The 7,255-nt window shown below is 40.1% G+C and overlaps 1 long non-coding RNA gene across 1 annotated transcript in view; it reads right to left on the bottom strand.

Annotated features, from left to right (window-relative positions):
- The window catches only part of LOC107834003 (uncharacterized), a 17,160-nt gene extending 13,752 nt beyond the window's left edge, over window positions 1–3,408 (bottom strand). Inside the window, exons 1-2 of the long non-coding RNA XR_001659777.1 lie at window positions 3,289–3,408; window positions 2,729–2,731 (exon numbers count right to left, since the gene is read on the bottom strand). This is a non-coding gene — a long non-coding RNA (uncharacterized LOC107834003). The remainder of the gene's footprint in view (window positions 1–2,728; window positions 2,732–3,288) is intronic.
- Window positions 3,409–7,255: the final 3,847 nt, after the last annotated feature.

Here is a 7,255-nt window from a genome sequence, read left to right as displayed (position 1 = left end):
ATCAGAACCGGAACCAGTACCAGGATCTTCCATGTTTTACTAAACTTTCTTCAAATGGAACATGACAGGCTGTGTTCATTAAAACAAACAGAATCAAATAAATGCAGCTGTAAATGTTGAACTACATTTAACTGCAGTGAGTCCCACAATGCATTTCATCCAGGAAATGCAGATGAGTTCTGCTGATACCTGGACAGACAGACATGCTTCGGACCAGCCGGCAAACTGATGCTGATTCAAATGTCATATCATTGTATGAGGAACTAATATTTTTCAAGCAGGGCTTCTTGTTTGAAAAACATTAGAACAAAGATGGGAACCAGGCATTTCGGTGGAAGCAGCTGCAGTGATCAGGCCTCCATGCCTCGATGGGCTCTCATGTCGCCGGGCCAACAGGAGCTGCAGCTTATTATGAACAGATTCAACTTTTCCCCTGAGGAAAGACTGACAGGTCCTGACTGAACGGAGAGCACCTGTGTGGACACTGTCACAACAGCCAGGATGATTTTACTAAATTGTTTTACTCCTCTGACAGCTCTGACACTTTCCAAAACTTTGGACCATATTTCTGAGCAGGAACAAGTTTTTTATGGAATAAGGGGAATCAAATTATTGAAAAATAGAGCAGCTCAGTTCAGAAAAATGAAGCTTAATTACAGCTCAGATAAAAATCTGTTTTATTAGGCTGCTTAAAGTTAACATAAAACTTTATTTTCTATTGTGTCAGGGTGCAAAAAAACTAAAATAGTAGTGAGGAGAAAAATCTCTGACTTCAACATGAGTAGCTGCTGAAATAAGAAATAAACTCTTTGTATTTCATCTATCTTGGTTTTTCTTCATATAATACCAGTTATTGTTTGAAGGAAGGAGTGGTAGATATATTTATCTATGCATCTGTGTATTTATTTAAAAATAATCCTGTAAGAGTATTTTTAAATAATTAGCTGCCCAGTCCCCAGTGAGCTCCGATGAAGGGTTGCCATGTTTCTGGACAGTAACCTGTGAGTTTGGAGGAAATATCCTGGGAGGTTACAAGAAAGTACCCTGTGAGAGTTGAACAGTCTCCTGGAGGCTTCAGTGAAGTCCAATTAAGTTTGGGAAAGTACCACAAAGATTCTCAAAGGTACCAAATATTAATAAAATATGGGAAATTAGATTTTAGAGTAAAAAAAAAAACAGCCTGGAAAATCTGGAAAGGATGTTGTAAGACGCAGAAAACACTCCAAGTTTCAGGAAGGTTTCCTTTGGATTGTAAAAGTCCCTGTAAAAGCTGGACTATGCTTGTTGTCTTGATTTAGATTAGCACATATTAAAAAATAAAATAGTTTTTCTTTTTTCAACACTTTAAAAACCGACCTCTCATTCTCCCTTTCTTTCAATATTTAAACACGTTTAGTTTTCAGTAGGAATCTAAGTAAAACGAGCATCTCCTACAAAACACTCATCATAAAAACATCGAATTCGTTCCAAAAATAATTCTGAAACATAATATTCTAACCAGTTTTTATTGGCTTTTTAGCTCAGAGCTGGTGTGCAGGCTGCACACCCTAATAAAAACAAAACACCTAAAGCATTCAAAGTTTTATTGCCAAAGATCTGCAGACTCCTGAATTTAAAAATCAATCTTTTGTGTGGAGTAAAACTAACCGAGTTCACGTAGGGAGGCAGCTTGTCCACACGGTGCGCTGAGACAGGACACCGTTGATCCAGATGTCAGAAAGAGTCTCCATCCTGCTGTTCTGCTCTGACCTGAGGAGGCCAGGAGGGGCCGAGCCGAGCCAGGCGCTCTCACGCCAACTGGGTTCCCTGTGGACACACAGCGGCGTGTTGAGGTGAGGCAGAGGGTTAGACGCAGCTGATCCTTTAAGGAGCTGAGGAAAGGGAAACAGGCCCAGTTGGAGCAGCTGTCATGCATGAGGCGCCTCGTGTCTTTAATTCCTGCAGGCCAGAGCTTTTTCTCTGGATTGACCCAACAAACACACATAACACTTATTTTTATCTCTGCCTGATGACAATAAATCAGACTAAACTCTGTTCCAATTTATTTCTGCTTCCCAAAATGAAAATTCAGAAGTTTACATACATTTCCTTAGTAATTCCTTCAGAACTCAACCCAGTTTTGGTCAAGCTTCAGTTTGCCTCATGTGATTCAGGAATATGTTAATATACAGAAGAGTTTCTGGTCAAAACGGTGCAACAAGCCCAGAACATCACAGTTCTTCACAAGTCAACAACTGCTTGGTAATATATTTTTCTACTTGCAAATCATTTTGTTGTATATTCTTAAAGAGGTCAAGTCTATTTTTGGGTACTTTTAAGGTTTTAAATGATAAAATGACTCATTTGAGACTGAAATGTGTTTGTGATGAGTCCTTCTATGCAGAGGGGAAAACATATTTCAGGTACTTCATATCTGCATGTTCAGCCTCATGGTGGCAGAGAGGAGGCCTGCAGGTTATTTGAAACTAACGGCATTAATTGAATTTCCACCTGAACGACCTTACAATCCGGCTGAGCAGAATTAACCTGTGGATCTGTCCTTTAGCTCCCTTTCACAGGAACACACCCTCAGCGTGCCGCCGATGCGTTTCCCTGGAAACAGCAGCCAACCAAACAACCCAGCTAATCTCTAGCCAAGGTGTAGCCAATATTTACCGTGACCTTTGACCTGAGCTCTGTGGCTGATGAATGAGGTGAGACGCCTCTCTCTGGCGCCGCCTGGAACTACAACCTGGCAGTAAACGTCCATAAAACAACATCTGTGAGACGGAAACCCAAATCCCAGAATTAGAAGTGAAAAAGAACGAAGCTGATGAATGCAATATTGGGATAAACGCCTCCCACATCCAAGGTGATGAGTAAAATATGGAAATAATTACAACAGATTGAGAAATCATTTCTGGAACGTCCGACTCTACTACTAATTTTCTACCATCCTGTTGTGATGCATTTCTTCCAAATACTCGTTTAAATAAACCTCCAGGTGAGATTAATTCTCTCAGGTACTTCCGTAAATCAGAAGTCACATGATTATCATTACATAAAACAGTTATTGGAGTTAATGAGTAATTCATGCTCTTTATATCTGTCCCTGAATGGCCAGCTTTCTGAGCGTTAAGGAACTCAAACATGCATATTGTAGTAACTCTTTCTGCGCTTTACAAACGGTAACTTCCTGTTTGCTGGTTCACATCCTCCTCCCTCAGCCAGGCCCGTGGAGAGCCGCCTTTTCTCCATGTTTTTCAGCTTTCAGACATTTCTGCTCATTCGTTTTACAGTAGATGTGACCTTGGATGTGCTGAAGGTCATGTGGTTATTTTGTCCTCTCAACGTTTGACGCTGTGATACAGAAAAGACGAAACACACGTTGAACTTCCCTTAACATCTAACAGGAGGGTTTATTCTTCTTCTGTGTGCCCAACCTTCTCTATGCCACCATGCGACAGACGCCCCTAGCGGTTGTATGTGGGATTGCACTGAATAGCTGAAATAACACTGAAGAACTTCTTACAACGAGAAACTAAAGATAAAAAAATCATGTTGGGGTGCCTGTTTTTATACTTGGTGTTTTCATTACTTATAACTTATTTTTCACCCATCTACAAAAAGCTGGAGCTCAGATTGACACCTGAGCTGTAGCTCTCTGCAGCTCCTCCAGAGTTACCATAAGGCGTTTGTCAAATAATAAACTGAACAGAACTCTGTGAAACTTTCAGACCTTTTTAGCGATGCACTGATCCCTTTGCAGATATTTAAGAAACTTTGTGTTTTCCATTCTCTACCAGTTGAGTTGATCCATCAAACTGAATTAAAGTCTGTGGTAAGAAAGTGTCAACAACTTGACTGGGTATGATTATTTTTTTCAACATTCATTGCGGTTTAGCATTGCATAAAGAGGGCAGATTGTTTTAGTGAAAGAAGTGCTGGGTTGATTTATCCTCCACCAGATGACTGGATGGTTTTTAACATCAGCCTCATGTTGTTGTTCTGCAGCTCAGATCTTTAACTTTCTGCTCAGTAATGATTCCTCTTCCTCCCCCAGAATCTATCTGCCTCCTCTTGATGTTGAACACAACTCTGAGTTTTCATCCGCCTGCTCCCTCTTCATCTATTAACCAAGACAGTCTAGGAGCTTTGAACAAACATTAGAGCGCTGAGACTTCACATCAGAGATGAAGCCAAGCAACAGCAGATGGATTTGTAGAATTGCAGATAAATAAATGTTTCTGCTAAATGTATAAACTACAAAAACAAATACTTGGCAAGCTTTGAAGCCAAAATATTTAGTTCTTAACAGGGATTTGACTCCGACAAGGTTTGGGCAGAAAAATATTAATTAAATCAATAAATTCATTTTTTCTCTCTGTCTTGAACTCTGAAGCTGTTTTTACTTTCAGTCATTTCATGAGATAAATCCACAAACACTGGAGAGCTGACCTTTGACACTCTGCCTACCCTGGGACTGATGGTTACCGATAACAACCACTTGTCCCACGCTGATGGCTTCCTGATGCTGTAACGCATCAGTTCTTTTGACCTTGCAGAGGTCATAACAAGCCGTCAGAAATACAGCTGAGTTTCTTATTTACTTCACATGATTAAGAAAGCTTCTGAAGCAATCTATGATTATTTAACTTGATTAATATACATAAGATTCTCTTATGATTAACAGTATATGTTTCTCTTTTTGTTTGACTTTAAACAGCTTGTTAAGATGTTTTAGGGTGGAGCTACATGAGCTTCTTTTACACACTACTGGAGGTTTGTCGTTGTAAAGATGGTGGCTCCCAAAGGACAAATTACCTTCTAACCAAACATTAATGAGTTTGGACATTAATCTGTTCTATCTCCATCACTGTCAGTAGTTGTTCATGTGAAACTGTTCTCACCCTGAGATAAAGACAAAGTCAGAGACGCAGCACCAGCTGGAATGAAGTCAATAGGATGGAGACAGAAACAAAGAAAAGTTCAGGAACTAGAAACCATGATCGTCATCCTACCTATTAAATCCTCAAACAGGAGAAAGTCTCACCATAAACTAGCACAAGTTTCTGCTGAGGATGCAGAGCTGCATCCTGTTTTACTCTGCAGGGACCAAACATCCTGCAGAAAGGAACGATTCAGCTCAGGGCTGCAGCTTTTCCTTCTGCATACACCAACAGGGACAGACAAACCCCAAGATTAGAGCTTACCCACTGATACTTATTAAATATGTGTTTTATTAATATGTTCATATTAGGGTAAGGAAGGAAAAAGAAAGAATCCTTAAAGGTGTAAATACCTTTCCACAGCACCATTTATTTAAAACATCGGTAGACATACTGATAACATGAAACTTTGTTTCGGGGAGTTTAAATAAAAGGAGATGAATAAAAATGCAGACCGAACACTACAATGTTTCACTTTTCAGAAAAGGTGTGATTTTCCTTCCATTTCACAGTTTCTACAGTCTTCAACATTTGGACAATGAAAACAGATCTGAAGTTGTCCAAAAACTGTTCTGATTACAGCCATTTAAAATTCACTGGGTTTCTTCTCCAGGCAGCAGTTTGTTTTACAGCCAAATCATATTTTGGAATAAAAAGCATCACTACTGTGAGTTTGACAGAAGGGAAGTTGTATTTTCAAATGATTTTAGGTTTTCTTCCCAAATGTGTGAAAGCCTGTTTGGGCGGGTGCCTGCTTCATGTGGGCAGCGTATCTTCCAACAACAAAACACGCAGCTATGTCACAGACAGAGGGGGCTTTATGCAGCTTCAAAACAGAACATGTTCTGCCCAAAGCGCTGTAGAACCGGGCCAGCGCTCTGCTGTAATAATCTTGCTAGCAACACTGTCTGCAGCATTTGGTTTCAGCTGAATGTTTTTGTGGATTCAGCTGGTTTTCTGACACAGTTTTACACTCAGGTTTATTTTCCACAATCATGACTTCTCTTCAACTTGGACTGAGAATCAAAAGCAGGTGTACTGGTAATAGTCTGTGGTTTATAAGGTCAGCATTAACATTGGGTATCAATGTTGGCCACAATTTTCATGTCAGTGCATCATAAATAAATAATCTTCTGTAACTTAGAAAAGTAACCTGTAAAAATAACAGCTCGCGTTTTGGATAAAACTGGACAAAATTACACTGAAACTGAAACGTTTTCAATATAATAATAAAAATAATAAGCAGCAGTCTCATGAAGACAAAATGTGTATTGTCCAGATTTTAGTTTGTGTTCATCTTGTGCAGCCTATTTAAAGTTTTTGTGTTTATGTGACCTGCAGGACCTTGAGCATGCTGCCCTCCGCCTGCCAGCAGGACGGTAGGAAGGAAACGTGTTTTCTGGTTTGTCTGTAAATCCTTCCCATAGCGCAGTGTTCTGGGTAAGAACGGATGAAAACCAGCCTCGTGGCAGAAGATCCAGACATATTCCCTGCATCACACCACTTTATTTAAATATTGATCAATCAAAGACAACGAACGCCGCAGACAGAACAGAAGTGGACATTTGGTGAAACATTCTGAAAAATTTTAGTATGACAAAAAACCAAAAACAGTATAAAACTCTAAGGGGGGCAATTCTTGTTCACAGTCCAGTAAATACATTTTAACCAATGAGAAACAAAACGTTAGTTAGTTTCCAGTGAATCTAATCCAGAAACTGTTATACTCAAATCCAGATTTCTTAACCGCAGACATTTCATTTCTGCTCTTATGTTGCAGCCCAGATGTATTTGTTCCTCATAATTATTATTAAAGAAATGTCTTCTTACAGAAACTCAAAAGAAGAAAGGGAACACAGTTTAGTCCCAACAAGCCTTCAGCAGGTGACACTCCTCTCTCCTTTCCTGTGGAGCAATTACACGTCTTCGCCTTGCGTTGCCCGAGCTAAGCTGGCTGGCGGACATATTTCACCATATTACTCTGTGTTGCAGGGGGATTGAGCCAAAGCGTGAAAAGAAGAAAAGCGCTGCAGCTACTAACTTTGGTGGACTCACAGCACGACAGCTTAAACGTGTGAGTGGGGTGTTTTATGACTCCTTCACTGAACTGGAACTGTATTCACAAGAGGGCCTGTCTCTTTCACATTCTCATGCTGTATGCATGCTGTCATGGCTAACGATAAGGCCGGCCTATTAGCATGCAGGGCATTATCCGCTCAAAAGTGCTGTAAAACTCCACCACTATATTTTTATAAGCAGTTTTATTAAGAAGAGGCTGCAAATATCCAGCATACATCTGTAAGGAAACGCTACCTGACGCTGTGATG

The sequence above is a fragment of the Poecilia formosa genome, unplaced genomic scaffold (genome assembly GCF_000485575.1).
Source record: "Poecilia formosa unplaced genomic scaffold, Poecilia_formosa-5.1.2 Scaffold498, whole genome shotgun sequence".
NCBI lineage: Eukaryota > Metazoa > Chordata > Actinopteri > Cyprinodontiformes > Poeciliidae > Poecilia > Poecilia formosa.
The sequence above is the reverse complement of the archived record's forward strand: the minus strand, read 5'-3'. Positions and strand labels throughout refer to the sequence as shown.